General features: G+C 38.6%; 1 long non-coding RNA gene across 1 annotated transcript in view; it reads left to right on the forward strand.

The window, feature by feature from the left end:
* Positions 1-323: 323 nt before the first annotated feature.
* Positions 324-17,695, forward strand: part of LOC120241125 — a 32,196-nt gene continuing 14,824 nt past the window's right edge. The window contains exon 1 of the long non-coding RNA XR_005530840.1: positions 324-413. This is a non-coding gene — a long non-coding RNA (uncharacterized LOC120241125). The remainder of the gene's footprint in view (positions 414-17,695) is intronic.

Consider the following 17,695-nt stretch of genomic DNA (forward strand, 5'->3'; position numbering starts at 1 on the left):
GTTTTCTACTTTCTCTAATTAAATTGGAAAGGTTTTCTTCAGGTGAGGCAGGATTCGGTTTCCTTTCCACTACTGCATATTCTGGGTGGAAGGAATCTGGTTAGACAATGATGGAGGATCCTGAATGTCTTTGCTTCCCATCTTTATACATCTAACAAGAAGCCAAGCTTCAAGATTCAGGTCTGTTCTCCATGAACGTCCCACAGCGCCATCCTGCAGTCTGAAGTGCTCGCTCTGCATAGCTCCTTATTTGTGCTTTTCTGGCACCCTTCGTCTCTTCTTACCTTGATAAAGAGATGCTATCTCTCTTCTACCCCCAGTGGCAGACCCTGGAGCTCCTCTCTGAGAATGAACACGTACATGCAAATATGACAGCAGAGAATATCCTCATGAATCCTGAGGACCTGACCTAGGTAACAGCCGGGTCCTCCCCACTCCGCTCTATGTATGTTTTTAAAAGGATTTTACTTTTAAATAATCTCTACACCCAACATAGGGCTTGAACTTCCAACCCTGAGATCAAGAGTCACGTGCTGTGTCAACTGAGCCAGCCAGGCACCCCTGTCCTGTGTACATTTTATCTCCTTGACAAACTTGAATTCCTCAGAACCGAAAATCGAGTTTATACACATTTACTTGGAAGAGTGTTAACTACTCTTTAATCACAACAGTGAGGTAAGTTAGTTGTGTCATTAAGGTGTTCTGAACTGAATGCAGTAGATGGAATGACTGGGCCTGATTCCCCTCTCCTCATGTGTAATTGCAAGTGTTGTCCATTCGTGCTGTTCCTGGCCTGTCCATCCATGCTGTTCGTGGTAGGTGAAATGTGTTTCCCAAACTTTGACTTCAGGCATAACCCCAGAGATGCTAGTACCATCAGGGTATGGAAGTCTTTTGTGCAGTTGGCTTACCTTCTTGGGCTTCTGAAGACATAAGAAGAATGTGCTGCAGAAAGCTTTCCCCGAACTCCCAGTTTAGTGGCTCCAGCTGACCTGCTAACTCCCAGATATCATGGGTCCAGCTCAGCTGACTGGCAGATATATAAGTGATAAATAAATGTTTGTTGTTATAAGCTTTGCATTTTGTGGTTGTTTGGTATGCACCATTACTGAGAACATCGCAGACTAAGTCTAGTAGACCTTGACAGTGATATATATTTTCAGCTGCTAGTATGACTGATAACATGGATTTATTTTTTTGTAAGGTCTTCATGTTACATGTGATCAAAGTACTGTGTAGTTTCCTGTCATCATTATTGAATGATGGCACTATTGAGTGACTTTCCTATTTAATGTCTCTCTTATTTAATGTCTTTTTCTGCTGATCTCTGACTCCTGTGAGGTCAGCAATTATGTCTGATTTAATTCTTGCTAACCCCAGTGACTATCATGAGATCTAGTACATAGAAAGTGCTCAATTAATATTAATCAAATCGATGAATAAATAGAAAGTCGATGGACAGACTCCCACGATACTTGGAAAAGCTATGTATTCCTCATCAGAAAAAGGAACAGAAATATGCACATGAACTCAGCATGTAATATAAAAGAGCTCATAAGACTTTAAAATCTGTCCAATTCTTGGGCTGAAAGCTTAGAACTCATGGTTAAGATAATGTGGAAACATTTCAGACACCAGAGCCTGAAAAGCCCCTAATTTTTGCTGTGGTATTTTAGGAACAAATGTCTATATACATTGGCAAGACTCAGTAATTTTCCAGGGGACAGGTTATTTGGCCAGATGAGTCACTTTCCCGGTCATGCTGTGTATCCTTCTGTAAGTTATTTCATCTTTTACTCATCAAACAGGCTAAGAGATAGGCCAGAACAAAAGGAAACGGACTCAAAGGTCATTTTTCTAGGACCCAGAGGAGAGATATTATGTGACCAGAGAAAGGTAACAATATATACAAATGGTCATCACTGCTGAAAATGAAATGCATTATATTTAGTGAGTGTGAAGCTGTATCCCTGGAAGAGAATAGAGGATAGTTAACAGTAGGGTGACTCTTTGAGGGCATTTGTATCTACACAGAAAGAGGGCAGAATGTTCTCATCCTTAATTTCCAGGTTGTGTCTCTTTGAAGCAGGCTATTCCCAGTCACGCTGGGAAAAGTAAGGCAGCCCAGCAGGCCGAGATGGGGCTGTTTGTTAGAATTAAGTCCATTTAAATTTGGATGGGAGGAAATTTCATGTGTGGCTCTGTGGAAATGGAGAGGGAACCTTAAACTTGGGTGGGATGGGGCTAGGGGTGAGAATTCCAGTGGAGGATGAATGGACTACAGGCCCCATGAGTTCTTTCTTTTTCAAATCATCTCTTAATTATGCAATTTGTGGTGAGTCATTTATTCTTTCTTTTATGTCTCAGAATGATCAAGTTTGTGGTTTGATTTTTACTTCCATGGTTGGGAGTCGTGATTTCTCCGCTTTTAGACCACTCATTATGACTCTCGGTGACTTGTGTAGGGTCTCTCACAAAAGAGAATAGGGTAGAGACAAAATAGATGCACAAATTGAAACCACAGGGAGACATATGGTCTATTCCTAATGGTATGACTTTGAGCAAGAGACTTCTCCTCTCCAGGAAATGCCTTTCCAATCCCTTGAGATTATAACCTTCAATACTCACTTCCCTTGTTCCTGTTGAGATGATTCTTGTCACCATAGGTGCATGGGAACCGGGCCATCTACTGACTAGCATTGACCGAGACATTCAAACTCATGTAAACTAAGGTGTTAGTAAGCCAAATAAGAAAGAAACAAATGAGAGAGAAATTTCCCCTTTCATTCCAGACACAGAGAGTGAGGAAGTTTATGGAACTGGCTGGTGTTCTGGCTAACTGTAGGCTTAAGTTTGTATTTCATTATGAACAATGGAAATAAAAGCCATATTGAATATAGCATCCTTTTGTACTGGACTCAAATACTAAAAAAACACTCATCCATGTTTTGTTAAGTTTACAAAATGTTAGTATTTCATCACAAGAAAAATTCTCCAAATGTTTTATGTAGTAATGTCTTACTTAACTTCTGCACTTGAGCTAGCAACACAACAAATTACAAATTTCTATCAAATCTATTTTCTTGAAACTGAGAAATATATTGTTTCAGTTAAAAATAATATTTCACGGAAATCTTTTGAAAATTCATCAAGTGCATTTTTGCCCCATTGGGCAGATTATGTTGAATACATGTTAATCTTTCCTTAGTAACCAATCATTATTCTTATGTTCACATTTATCATAATCGACAGGAAGATAGCATGCTTTTCTTCCACCTTTATTGCTGATTATCAGCTCTTTTTCTGCATGTGTAAACTTTTCTATACTTAGTTTCCTATACTTAGGAAAGGGTCATATGAATAAGTTGTTAGGATGACATGTAAATTAAGAGTCAGTAGGATATGAATTAAGATCCAAGGGTCCTGGGGCACCTGGGTGGCTCAGTGGGTTAGGTGTCCGACTTCAGCTCAGGTCATCATCTCACGGTCCGTGGGTTCCAGCCCCGTGTCGGGCTCTGTGCTGACACCCAGCTCAGAGCCTGGTGCCTGTTTCGGATTCTGTATCTCCCTCTCTCTCTGATCCTCCCCTGCTCATGCTGTCTCTCTCCCTCTCTCAGAAATAAATAAAACATTTATTAAAAAAAAAAAAAGATCCAAGGGTCCTGACAATAAGGAACAAGCTTTAGAATGTTTAGTCATTGTCTGTGAGAGCTTTGCTATTTACTTCTTGAATTTTCAAATCACATTCTTGATATGTGAAGTTTACATTGTATGTGCTAAATGTGTTTACACACCTGTGCAAGACATACAGAAAGGTGTGTGTGTGCTTCTGTGTGTATATGTGTAAAGGGTCCAACATCGTATTGTGGAAGAAGCATGGCCATTAATCATCAAACAGACCCTAACAATACTCCACTGATAAATAGCTGTGTGACCTTGGGAAAAATCCCTTGTTCTTTTTGAGACATGGAGTTATAAAAATACCAATTTCTTTTCTTTTCTTCTTTATAAAGATACATGGCTAGTCCTTCTCCCTGTATCTATTGTCAATCTCTTTGCTGCTAGAAATATTGAACTTGTTTCCTGTTATAATTAAAACTGGCAAAGTGATTTCCTTAATTAAGTTATTTTCTACCAGTTTATTTGTTTAAACTACTTCGTCCAAGAACTGTAACTACATGGCATATAGGCCACCAGTTTTTCTTTCATAAATGATAATCACTCTCTTTTCCAGTGAGCCTAGGTGAAGCCTCAGCCCTTCCCACACAGCGCTGGGTTCCACAACCAATCCACCAGTACTGGCACATAGGATGAAACCCAAACCCTTGATTTAGTCACTGGAATGACAATTCCAAGATCATAATAATTTTGACTGGTGTAGAAACAGGTGCATTGAGAAGTAGACAGAAGAGCTTCCCCTAATGTGTTAGTGAGTAGTGACGGGAGAAACCTGAAGATCTGTGTTGGAACAGAAATATGCGATAGCAGAAGGAGCACAGAGAGGGTCTGATGAACATTTCCCATCACTCTGGTCAGCATCCTCTGTCACGATGCCAAGAAAATAAGCTTGCTCAGCCCTGGCACTGGTAACAAGTCTGTCAACTATTCTTAACAGCCCTCAGTCTGAAAGAGTACTGTGTTCATGTTCATCTCATAATTTAGATGCCTTTATTGTGAGTTTTATCATTTCAGAGGGAATATCATCCAGTTTTCAGTCCAGTTGAGTGAACACGTATGTATTAAGCACCTACTCTGTGTGAAGCATGCAAATCACGCCAAGTCTGTGAGGCTGTCCCAGCTCTCACAGTGCTCATAGACAGGTGGAAGTATGTACCTGTGGATGCATGGATGCTATCCACGGTGATAGTTTCCATGAGAGAGGAGAGCACATCCATTCATTGATTCTTCTACCTCTCATCCTCTCCAGAACTCAGTAGGCATGTAGGTAGTCTAATTTCCTAACTAGAGTGAACCCAAAAGTCTAAATCTTAGACATTACCAACCAGTAATGTATGTGTGCTAGCTTAAAACAAATCATCTTCATCAGCATCACCCCCTTTAAAAAGTCAGTCAGCCCCGGAGGCTAAACAGACTCTAGGATCTGCAATGTGCCATTTCAGAAATGAGTTCTGTAGCTCATTCTTTTAGAATAATCTTTAAATTTATTTGGCAAGCCTATTATATCCAGGGAACGAGCTAAGCTCTGGGAGTACAGAGAGAAACAAGATCTATGACTGCCTGAGCTGCTGGGTCTAGGGAGATAACTAACATGTAAATAAGAAATTAGCATAAAATGGAGGCATCAGAAAGCCATGGCATTTGAGTTAAACTGGATGGATGAGCAGACATTCATCAGGTAAAGAAATAAGATAAGGGTATTCTAGAAGGAAGAAATTTAGAGGAAATGGCAAGTCAGTAAGCACCAGGGCAATTTATGAGCAGGCACATGAGTTATCTGTTGTGTTAGCACTTGTAAGGTGAGTGGGGAGCTGGCAGATAGATGGAGGAATGAGTCAAAATGGGATCAAAACTGAGGTTCAGGTCATGAGAAGTGTTGACGTGCACATCAAAAACTTTAAATTTTAACCATCGGTAAGGAAGTTGCTCAGGAAATATAAGTATGGGAATGACATAACACTGATAGCATTTAAGCATATCTTCTATCTTTTCAACAAATCTTCATGAAATTACATTAAGCTGGTGGATCTAATATTATCTCCATTTTACAAGGTACAAAACTGAAACTTAGGAAGGTAAAGTAATTGTTTTATTAAACAAGTAAATGTCAGAACCAGGACATAAACAGTTTTGCTCCTAAGCTCTGAACCTATGGAATGGAAGAATAAAAGACTAGAAACAAGATGTTTTAAGGGGAAATGACAAATTTTCATGCAGGGGATGGAGGCAATTGGCTCCAGGGCAGAGGGGGTGGGTGCAGATGAGATAAAGGCTGTGGTACCGTATGCTTCAAGGATAGATACCCTTCTGTCATTTTAAAAGGCACCAAAAAATCACATACCCATTATTTTACATCACTCCTTTTTAAATTTTAAAGCACTATTACTGATTTGACCATCCATTTGACTATTTGCAAAGAGAACAATCAAGGATAAAAATTCACAACCATCAAGAAAGTTAAAATGAAAACATTGAGTCCAATTCTAAAGCAGAATGATCTGATCAACTTCAGTGTTGCTGGAATCATGCATGATTTGTTGGGTACAGTAATTTTCTCAATCATTTTTTCATTCAACAATCACTTATTGAGGACCTACTTTATCTTAGGTCCAGTGCTCAGTGATGGAGATCTAGCGATTTGATACAATTTAGCAAGAACCAAATGGAGAGTCTTGTGTCTCAGGATGTAAACTCTTGACATTACTTGGAAAATAATAGTAAAGGAGAAGTTATTATTGCAGCGTGTAGGTGTAATGTTTTTGTTAAAATAGTTTAAAAATCCATTCTCTTAATACCTTTCACTCCCATCTCATATTCCAGGCAATGTTATTATAAGAAGAAAGGTCCCCATGATGTATTTTGCACATTTATCAAAGAACAGATTGTAGCAAAAGACTTTGCTTCTGTGACAATAGCTTTGATTAACACCTATCAAAATAGAACCATCATTTGCTCACTTAAGCATTTGTTAAATAACTCAATCTGCTACTGAATTAGAAGCCAGATGCCTCTATCTCTGCACGTGCTGAGAGGGCAGTTGACACCTCCTTCTTCCGCCCCAAGCCGCGAGTGGCCTTTGCCTATAGAATGTCTCAGGCTTGTAAACCAGTCCAGGGTTCTAGGATCCTATAGACTTAAGTGTTTTCTCTAGAGTGGCCTGTGGTATCTCAGTGGTCCATTCCATGCATCAAGTAAAAGATCCTGTAATGGTTACACCCACCAGAATGGTGCCTGTGAAGGGTGATGCCATACTGCGAAGGTAGGCCTTCATCACCCAGGCTGAATCCTATGTCACCTGCAAAGTAGTGTGAAAATCTGGATCAGTAGGTCATATTGATGAAAGAAACCAACTTCACAGAATCTCATTACAAGTGGTGCTCAACACACGACGGGGCCATGACTAGGACACTCCATACTAATATTCATTTTTAGAAGATCTGTAATCATTAATACCTGCTTTCTTATACTTGGGTAAGGTCTGCTTGTCATGTTCATTCCGGGTTTGTTCCCTGAAGCCAAAAAGAATAAATTCATCACCATGACTAAAAGATAGTGCTTGGGGAGCCTGGGTGGCTCAGCACATTAAGCATCTTGCTTTTGATTTTGGCTCAGGTCATGATCTCATGGTTGTTAGTTTGAGCCCCAATCCCCAAGTTGAGCTCCATGCTAGGCATGGAGCCTGCTTTAAAAGGAAAAAAAAAAAAAAAAAGATAGCTCTCTTCTGTGTGATTCAGGTCTTCTTTTTCTTCAATTAAGCAACTAGATTTCCTGTTGTTCTTCAACTAACACCATTTCCAGACCCCCTCATTATCCTGAGCACTTTCTTCTTGACTCACTCCAATTCTTCAGTGTTCCTAGTTAAAATGTGGTACCAAGTACTGAATTTAGCACAGTATCCTAAATGAAATCTGTTCAGGAAAAATTACAAAGCAATATGAATTCCTTACTGTTCTATGAGTAAAATCTAAAATATCCTTTTTGAAAAAATATGACAGCCATATCTACAGTTTCTAATGAGGAATGCTCTTGCCTTACAGCCTTTGCACTTTCTCTTCTCTCAGGAAAGCTTTCCTCAGATATTCATGCGGCTTCCTCCTCACTTAAATCTGTCCATGAGTCACCTCCTCAGCCACCCCCACAGAAGCAGGGTTCCCCCTTCACTCTCTTGCCCCCTGCGTGGCTTTATACTTTTCTTATAGGACTATCATCACTTGATATGTAATTATTTTATGTGTGTATCATCTGCCTCCTTCACAAAATGCGTGCTCCATGAGGCAAGAGAGTATTCTCTGCTGCGTCCCTCTGTATGTGGACTATAGAAGACAGCCAATAAATATTTGTGGACTGAATGAAAATTGTGCATGTGATCAATCTTTCCCATGAAATGCTGTTAGATTAAGTCTTTGCCCATTTTTCATTGGCAATAAGTTGTTTTTCTAATTAAAAAATACCTTATATGTATTGCAAATAATCAGGCAATATAGGTAAGCAAAAAAAAAAAAACCCTACTGAAAATCTCTTGTTTCTACACAGATTTTTAGTATATAATTTTCTAGACTGTCATTCATATGTATAAATATATATATATAACTAAAAAGAGAAGTTTACGTATTTTAACCTGAATTATCTTTACTGTGTATTCCCTTAGCAGAAAATATTCTTAGTAAATAAGACCATATAATATTTTACTATGCAAGTATATCATAATTTAACATAACTTACTTAACTGGTTGTCAGTTATTAGAAATATAGATTATTTCAGGTTTATTGTGGACTTAGTATTGCATCAGACTGTGTTGTAGCCAAACTTATGGAGTACTCATGATTATTTCTTTCATATTAGGATTTGTGCATCACGGAGTATAAAATATCCAATACCACTAATAAGTATTGTAAATAGACACATGTAAACTTTGAATACTCAAGCATTTTTGGTTTTTAGAAGTAGGGAAGAAGACATATGTTTACCACTAGCAAAAGTGTAAACTGACCTAGTATTTCTGTTAGGTAGTATTATACCTACCAAACAAGGAAAACAACATAAGTTATAAGTTCCTTCTTTGTCTGTAAAATTTATTATTTTTCCCTTGACCTAAAGGAAAAATCAAATACATTTTTAAAAAAGTTTTCACCTTCCTTTTCTGTTGAAGTTTTTTTATTTTTGGAATCTTGAGTCTGTACCTGATCTAGGCATCCCTACTCTTCACTTTGTACATCTGGTGAATAAATCTTCTGAGTCTTTGCTTACAATAAATAGATTACAAAGTTTTGAACAAGCCATGTCAAACGCAAAGTAACCTTGTAAACCATTAAGCACTTTGTTAAGGGTTTTAAGACTTTTTTTTTTAAAATGAAGACTGATGTAGAGAAATGAAGTGACTTTTTAGTAGAAAGGTACAGAGAAAAAGAGTTTTTAAAGGAATTTAAAACAAAGCAAAATATAAAGGAAGGCTACACAGGTAACAATTGTCTGTTTCAATGAAGAGAAGTCCCAAGCACAGCTCAGGATTCAAGTGCCCTCACTGACAGTTCTAAATCTCGCCCTTGGCTGCTGAAGGTGCTTCTGTAGGGCAAATGCTGATCCCTATCTCCACTGAGGATAAAAGAAGACACTCAAATTAAAGATCAAGGTTTTGATAAGAAAGAACTCCTTAACAACACAGAACTTCAAGTATTAGAATATTCTGCAAATGAAGATTCTATAATTCTTATGTTTAAGAGATTAAATAAGTTAATGATAGCAGTTCATTACAGTAATAGCTAATTTGTTAATACTTAGCTATTTACTAGTAAAATAGTAATTTGTTATCTCTCACAGTCTATACATCTGGATCAGGCCCACTTATCAGCTTGCTTATGTGTCTGCAAGTAGCCTAGGGGTTTATTGGAAATGGCTAGTTTAGGAGTTTCTATGCTGAGATGATTTTGTTCTGCTCCATGGGATCCCCAACAGGCTATCACAGACTTCTCAAGGAGCAGAAAAGGTTCAAGAGAGGAGCAGAAATATGCAAGCACTTTTTTGACATTCTGTGTGCATCATTTGTTAATGTCCCTTTGTCTACAGCAAGTCACACAGCCTAGCCAATGAGGAAGTAGATTACCACAAGGCAAGGATACAGGAAAATGTAAAAAACAAAAACAAAAATCAAAAACCAGGGGCCATTAATGTTTCAGTCATTCATGTGGGAGTGTCTAGTAAAATCATTGGTTCAAAGGAGGCCCCCAGCATTTATCTCTGAGTTAATAAGACTAATGTCCTTGATGACTTTGACATAGTCACATCGGATGGCAGAATGACTGTTTGAGGTATCATCTGAGCTTATGACTCTATGACCTGGAAATTAGTTTTTCTTATGCCATAAGACTGACAAGATTGGTATCTATGTTTATAGTAGTAATATATTATGGCCCAATTTCAGCATCTTATAATGGACTTTTATCGATAACAGGTGTTCCTACTGGTCTCATTTGAGCTTAAAACCTAGCTTCCAATATGATGTACATTTATTTCTGTGTTTATTTAACTGCATTAGAAGGTTAATAAAGGATATACCTGCCTGAAACTACCATGAAATGTACTCTCTTCAACTTGGCCAAATTGTTACATGTGGGTCTCAACAGTAGGCAACGTCTGCTAAGAATATAGACAATATAAATAAATATAGGATTCCACAGCAGGTATAAGAACACCAAAAGAAGATTTATAAGGAAAGTGTCCGAAAAGCAATGTGTTTGGAAAAGTCAAAGAGATAGTTGTTAACTAAACACATTTTTAAAAATTTCCCAACATGCATGCAAAAACAAACCAGAAGTATTCTTGGAGAGATATGTATGTGTGAGTGGAATAAAGGAGAGACGACTTTCTTCGCTTGCTGGGTTTAGTTAAAGGGTGGGTGAATTTGACTGGATGATACGGTCATTAACTGTATGAACTTTGTGAAACTAGAGCACTGTTGATGGAATGAGGAGACATAAGGGAATTTATCGGGTCCTCTGGGAGGCAAAAAGATTGCTTACACCTGCCTCAGTCTTACAGCTGCCATTATGGCTGTTTGTGCAGTAAAAAGAACTGCCTCCTCTCTCTCTCTCTCTGTCTCTGTCTCTGTCTCTGTCTCTGTCTGTCTGTCCTGGGACATCATAGTAATAATTAAAATATGTCCATTAATTTTTATTTTCTCTGAAAAAGTCCTTTGTAGGAGTCAGGTCACATACTATTATTCCCATTTTACAGATAAGGGAAAGGAGGGTGAGATAAGGACAATTGACTTGCTCCAGGTACACAGGTAGTGGAGGCTCTTCTTAATCCACCTCAAGGCTTTCCTTCCTACAGTTTACTCTTTGTTCCTATGTGGGTTTAGGGTCACAATCATCCCACTCCTTGTGAAGGCAAATGATTGGTGTCCCTGGTCAATTTATCCGAGGGAAGTAGAGGTTTAGGAGAATCAAACAAGAGATCACTGAATACATATATTGAGAAAAGAAAACAAGATCGAGGTAGATAATATTACAGGAATTCAAAACAGGTGACCTGAGAACCAGCTGTTTCTTTGGCAACTTCATTTGATTGGCATAATGATTTGAAGCATAATGTGGCATATGTTCGATTGCAATACAAGCAGATTAGCACCTATGATTTAATACTTATATTTTTATATACTGATGATGCTGGTTTGGCTTCTGCAAATATTTGGTATTGAAACTCTGAATTAAAATTTAAATTAAGAAATTCAATAGTGCACTTTAAAGAGTATGTCAAGAATCTGTATCCTTTTAGGGCACAAGATGTTGACTGGTTCTTGTGACTCTGGTTGGTGACGTGGTCCGTGAGTACGATCCGGCAGTATGGATTGGGAATGGCGGCTGAGTAAGGGAACCCTGGATGTGCACATTGTGGATGAAGCCTACTATGTGAGTCTGCGCAGAACTGCCGCTGCACCAGAGTGAGGTCAGCGTGGCATTTGGCATGCGCTCCCATCTCCCTAGAGGGATTAGAACTGTTGAAACACAATATGTTCCCTGAAAACTGGCTCTAAAAGGAGAAACTGTCATCCTAATTATGTCACAGAAATTGGGGATTGTGTTGATCACCAAAGCCAGTAATGAACACTCAAGGACACATCATGGTGAGTTGAATTTAATCACCATTAAGCCTCAGCTTTAGACATTTGAGATGTCCCTTCACCAGATCCTAAAAAACACTGGGAAAAATATATCCCACTTGACCGAGGGAAAAGGAAAGTCTTTCTAGTACTAACTACGTATGTTTTGCAGACTCTGTTCAATATACTATAGTCTTTGTAGATATTTTACAAAAAATAATAATTGGATTCACGAGGACCGACCAGATTTTTCTTGCCTTGGACCACATTGGATAGCATCCTCTTCTAAATCATGGGTATCTTCTGCCTGTCCTAATCAGTTATTCCCCTCATGGTTCTTCAAATCATTTGGCTAAGAACACTCAGCTTGAAATAAATCCACCCTGATTGTCCCTAAATTTAAGATTCCCATGCTAGTCTAAGAGATTAGGAAAGTGACAGGAAAGGAGAAGGGAAAGAACTTATTCTGCTCCCAATGACAGACAGAGGTAACTCTTAACACAGTACTTACCATGTCTCCAGCGATGTTGGAAGTGGTTCATGTGCATCAACTCCATCAATCCTCAGAGAAAATCTATCCCCAATTTATGACTACTGTCTCCATTTTACAGGAAACTGAGGCAGACAGATGAGGTGATGTATCTAACTGTGCACAGAGAGTAAGTGACAGGCTGGGATTTACACCTGAGCTGTCTCTCCCCGGAGCTTCTGCTCTTGACCTTCATGTTATTCTTTTTTCCTAGGTAAACTGGACAAGTCACCCAGAATTTTTTCTACTTAGTGTCTTTGCTCAGGCTTCTCTCTTCTGGAGTGTCCTTCCTCAGATTCTCTGCCCGTTGAGGTCAAGTTTAATTATTTTCCCCTGTATGAAGCCTTACCTAATCCTTCCTAGCCTCTCTATTCTTTCATCTCCTCTGCCATAACACTTATCCTTTGGTGTTGTCATCTCCCTCCTACAAAGTATAGTCAGCTCCTTGAGGAAGAAGGCTACCATGTCATTTTTTATATTTGTATATCTACAGTGTCTTGGATAATATGTGGTACCTAGTGAAGAGTAGGTATTCTATTGGACATGAATGAATGAAGCTAGTTGGATATGCTTATTAATAAAAGTAGGTTTTATGTTTCCTTTAGCATTATTTATTTTATCTGACATATTTATTAATCTCTGACCTAATAGGAAGTGTTTTTATTGGATACTTATCAGATACTCTGATGACTCTAGACATATGGGTCCCTTTTTATTTTAAAGCTCAGTTGAAATGAAAGAATGGATAACCCTGACTTAGGTAAATTTAGGTAACTTCTTTGATCTTGAGGCTGTTGTTTCTGAATCTTAATTAGCTTCAGTAAATCAGCAGTGGCCTGTGGTAAAATAAATGGTTTGCTGTAGTTCCTTTATGAATCTCACAGAGTATCTGCATTCCCCATATTTCATTAGATGTCATTATTTTACAGTAATTGCTTAATCTGAAATAATGACATGTGCAAATTATATGAGACTCCATCCATTGATGTTTCTCTGAACACTTATGGTGTTAGTCTTCTTTTAATTATTTTCTCTGCACCGGAGTGTTCACTCTTCTCTCTGCTACTGCTCTGGGTATTCATGGCTGAACAAATCAGTTATTAAAAGAAAACATGCGCCTTTTGTGCATTTCCTGAATGTCTTAAAATATCATTATTTGATGAGTGACTTGTAGAAATATTTAACTCATCCTGCTTGACAGATGTCATGTGCTCAACAAGTATAATGAACGTGCTCTCTGCTACTGAGAAGGCTGTGTTTGCAATGGTTTTACTCTGATTTCAGCACTGCCAGGGGTGAGAGGTTTCTGGTTTAATCACAGCCATGTTTTGCCTCAAAAGTATTGAATCGTTTGACCTTGATAACTATCTCCACAGAATACACTTTCAAGGTAGAAAAAGAAAGAAAGATTTGCATCAGGTCGGGGTTAATTGTAGCTGATATTTGCTTAATAATTAGTCTCCTACCATTCTGGCTTATGATATAATAAATGAACTATTTTGGGGAGAAGGAAGGTCAATGTTATATTCCATTTACTGCAATAGGTGAGCTTCCAATTGGGGACTTAACTTGAAGAGGATTTTAATAAAGGAGAGGTGCCTTAAAAAATGTCTAGGTTAACATAGCACATTTAAGGGATTACTTCTGTCAATGGGGTTATTTTATGTTCAGAAAAGGAAACTTTAGACATAGGCTCAGTGACCAAGGGCTTGGTCTTCATATGAATTCTTGTGAATTTTAAAACCTTTTCTATCTGCATTTCCAAAAGCCTCTCAGGCACATGCCTCTCTAAGGGTTACCACAATGCTTAACAGCTAGTACATACTACTGTGCATATCAGACCTTCTAGGAATGGCTTTTTTCTCATACATAGAGCCTGCTGGGTCATCCTTTAGGACAGAGATCCTGCCCTGATGACACTATTTGCAGCTCCTAGTATAATGTCTGGGCCACAGTAGCCCTTAGAAAATAGCTATTGGGGTGGGAGGGTGCTGGGGGGCTCAGTTGGTTGGGCAGCTGACTTTGACTCAGGTCATGATCTCATGGTTCGTGGGTTCGAGCCCCGCATCAGGCTCTTTGCTGACAACTCAGAGCCTGGAGCCTCCTTTGGATTCTGTCTCTCTCTCTCTCTCTCTCTCTCTCTATCTCTCTGCCCCTCCCTAATGCATGCTCGGTCTCTCTCTCATGCTCTTGAAAATGAATAAACATTAAAGGAAGAAAAAGAAAAAAAACAGCTATGAGATTGATTACTTTTTTAATACTTATAATATCGCCACATTAATGGTGACAAAGCAAATTTTATTGACTCATTCTTTTCCACAAAATATAAGAATTCCAGCTCCTTTCAAATTCAAACCCAGTATTTCCTAGGAGTAGCTTGAGGTGTTCCTTATAAGCGTCCTCATCTTATTTTTTTTCTCCACTGTCCCCATGATAACTTAGCTGATGCCCAAGTCAAAGGCATGTTTTTCACTTCTTCTCAAAGCCACAAACATTCCAAATCGTAACATAGGCCTGTTTCTCTGAGGATATTCACAGTGCTGATGGCTGTCTCTTATGCAAGTGGACAGAGTCTCCTTTTGCTCCCCTTTGCCATTTTGGAATTAAAGATAAACCAAACCATATTATTTTTACAAAGTATCCTCATGTCTCACAAAGTTCCCCCACAGAGCAGCTTTTTATTCTTACCTGAAGCCCCTTTCTCCATCCATCTTGGTTATGTGTCCATGGTGCCAGTCTTCATACTAATATCTGGTTTCAACCCCAATTTTCATGTTGCTTTCCTATCCTGACCTCTCCCCAGGGATCAATTAAGGATTTCCCTTTTTATTCAGACAAAAATAGAATTTTATTTCCTTTTTAGCTAATTTTCTACTTTCCATCTTCTTTCATTCAGGCACTCATTTATTTAACACAGTGTTGTTGGATCAAGATTATGTACCAAGCACTATAATAGATTCTGGGGATAAACTGAAGAATAGCACAGATGAAATTCCTATCCCTTTGGAGTTTAAAATTCTCTTCACTTGAAGATGCCCAGATATGCTTTAATCCCACTTAACACTTAACTTGGATTCATGCTAAGTCCTAAAACATGACATATGTTTTTGTCTCTCTTGCTAAAACCTTAATGTCCAGAAAACTTCATCCCAATGTTTTGATTAATTAGGGCAAGGCATAACTTCTGTAATTTGAGGATTTATAAACACATTAGGAAGAGGCAGAGAGTAAGAAGGAGCAAAGCTACTTATAAGGGCCTTCTTTAGTGCAATGGAGACAAGAAGAAGTATATGGGGAGATGAGAAAGACATTATTTGATCATCTGATTAGGAATAATGATATGAAAATTCCCAAATAATATGAGGAAATAGAAATAGTCTTAGTTAGGACCCTAGGAGACAGAGAAGGGGTGGTATGTGGAGAAAAAGAATAACAGAAGGAGCTGGGCCTCAGAGGTCAACTCCAATGTAAAGGCAGCCTCTCCATGGAAGGGTTGATTAAGTCTGTTTAAAATCCTAGAGTTGGCTGAACTATCTTATAAAGAACATACACTTAATGAATGATTTTTTTAAATTGTCAGCCAAGCCCAAATTCTTGAAATATTTTGTTTTTAAAAAACCCACAAAAACAGACACTTGAAAACAAGGTAACCTGTTTGCCAACAGTCCCAGTCAATCATGGAGAGATACCATTTTTCAAGAGTGTCTTGTCAAGAAAACAGTGACTAACTAGCTGAAACCATAAATAGGAAAGATGATCACCCATGAGCTGATGAAGTTCCCCAAGAACCGAGGGTAGGAGACCCAAAAGGAATTTTTTTTCAAAACTCCTGTTATAATTGCTAACATTTTCCTCTTTTGAAGCCTCTCACCCAAGTGGGAAGATGGAAAAATCAATCAGCTAAACTGCAGGAGACAAACCTGAAAGACACCAAAGGTTGAATTTTTCCTATACTTGACTTTTGGAAGCTGCTCAAGTCACTGATCACTCCAAGAAGTAGGCCATGGCCCAGGGCTGTGAACCATCAGTCAAACCTCCTAATGACCATGTCACTGAAGGGAAGCATTACTTGGAACTCAGTGCCAAGAATATTCTTTATGCAAATAAAGTGTATAATCACTTAAAGGAAAGCTCTTAGGATAATATTCATCCCAGAGAAGATATTGTGGGTGCTGCTAAATAAGATACATTAAAACAATACATTTTTCTACAATTTCCTTCAAAGTTTCCCCCCTTTTTTTATTCAGAAGGAAAACAGATGTGGCCATAGAAAGAATACAACACAAATAAATCTTGGGTCCCCACATGGCTCAATGTATAGAATCATGAGAAAGAAACCAGGTTCAACATCCAAACGGTAATAAAAACTTTTCAGCAACTTAGCTGAATGAGATAAGAGGCCAACAGAGTAATTTAAATTTTTCTCCCATTCTTCCTTCAGATTTGCTCTATGGGTCATTTCTTTCTCTGCCTCTACAGGAAAACATAGATTTGTACCATATCTTTTTCATCATCGTTAGTTCTAACCACCATCTCATTTCAGCAATTAAAAATGTCCCATCATCAGTATAATGATTAAGACTCTGATCAGGTAACACATACAGAGCTATTCATCTCCCACCACCTTGCACTGCTTTAGATCTAGAAGTCTAGCTGGGGAAGAGGAATGTGAATGGCTTCTTCTACCATCTTTGATTAGATCTTTGCCTTCTCATTAGCTGGGCTCCTGACCAGACAAGGTACATTTAGGGAGGTAATGGATTAGGAGAGAAGGATCATAGCCCATGTGGCTGGGTGGTCACCATCTGTCACTGGCTTTTCTGCATTTGAAGATTAGGATTGGCTCATTCTCTCAAGACCTGTACTATGCTTCTCAGAATAATAAAAGTTGTATAATAGAAAGTGAGTGTCTGGGATTTTTTCAGGTATTGGTTACATAGCTCTAAAACCCTTGAAATCCCTGAATTCATGAGTGTTTTACATATGCTAACAAGATGACTGTGATTGGGGACCCCCTAGATAGTGTCACAGTGGGTACTGGTCACCAGATAGCCCAAGGCCAATTAACACCTCCCTAGGGAAAGTGGGTAGAGATTAACTCAGTCACCAATGGTCAGTGATCCAGTCAATCATTCCTACTAATGAAACCACCATAAAAAAACACCTAAACAGTAAGGATTCGGAGAACTTTTAGGGCAGTGAACACTTTGAGGTGGTGTAAGGGCATGGAAACTCTGCCCAATTTTCCTTACTTTCTCCAATGCATGTCTTCCATTTGACTATTTCTCAGTTGTATCCTTTATCATAAAAAAGGGTAACAGTGAATAAAGTGTTTCCTGAGTTCTATGAGTCATTGTAGCAAACTCAAACCTGAGAAGGGCTGTGGGGG

Source organism: Hyaena hyaena, unplaced genomic scaffold (assembly GCF_003009895.1).
Source record: "Hyaena hyaena isolate Hyena2069 unplaced genomic scaffold, ASM300989v1 scaffold_278, whole genome shotgun sequence".
NCBI lineage: Eukaryota > Metazoa > Chordata > Mammalia > Carnivora > Hyaenidae > Hyaena > Hyaena hyaena.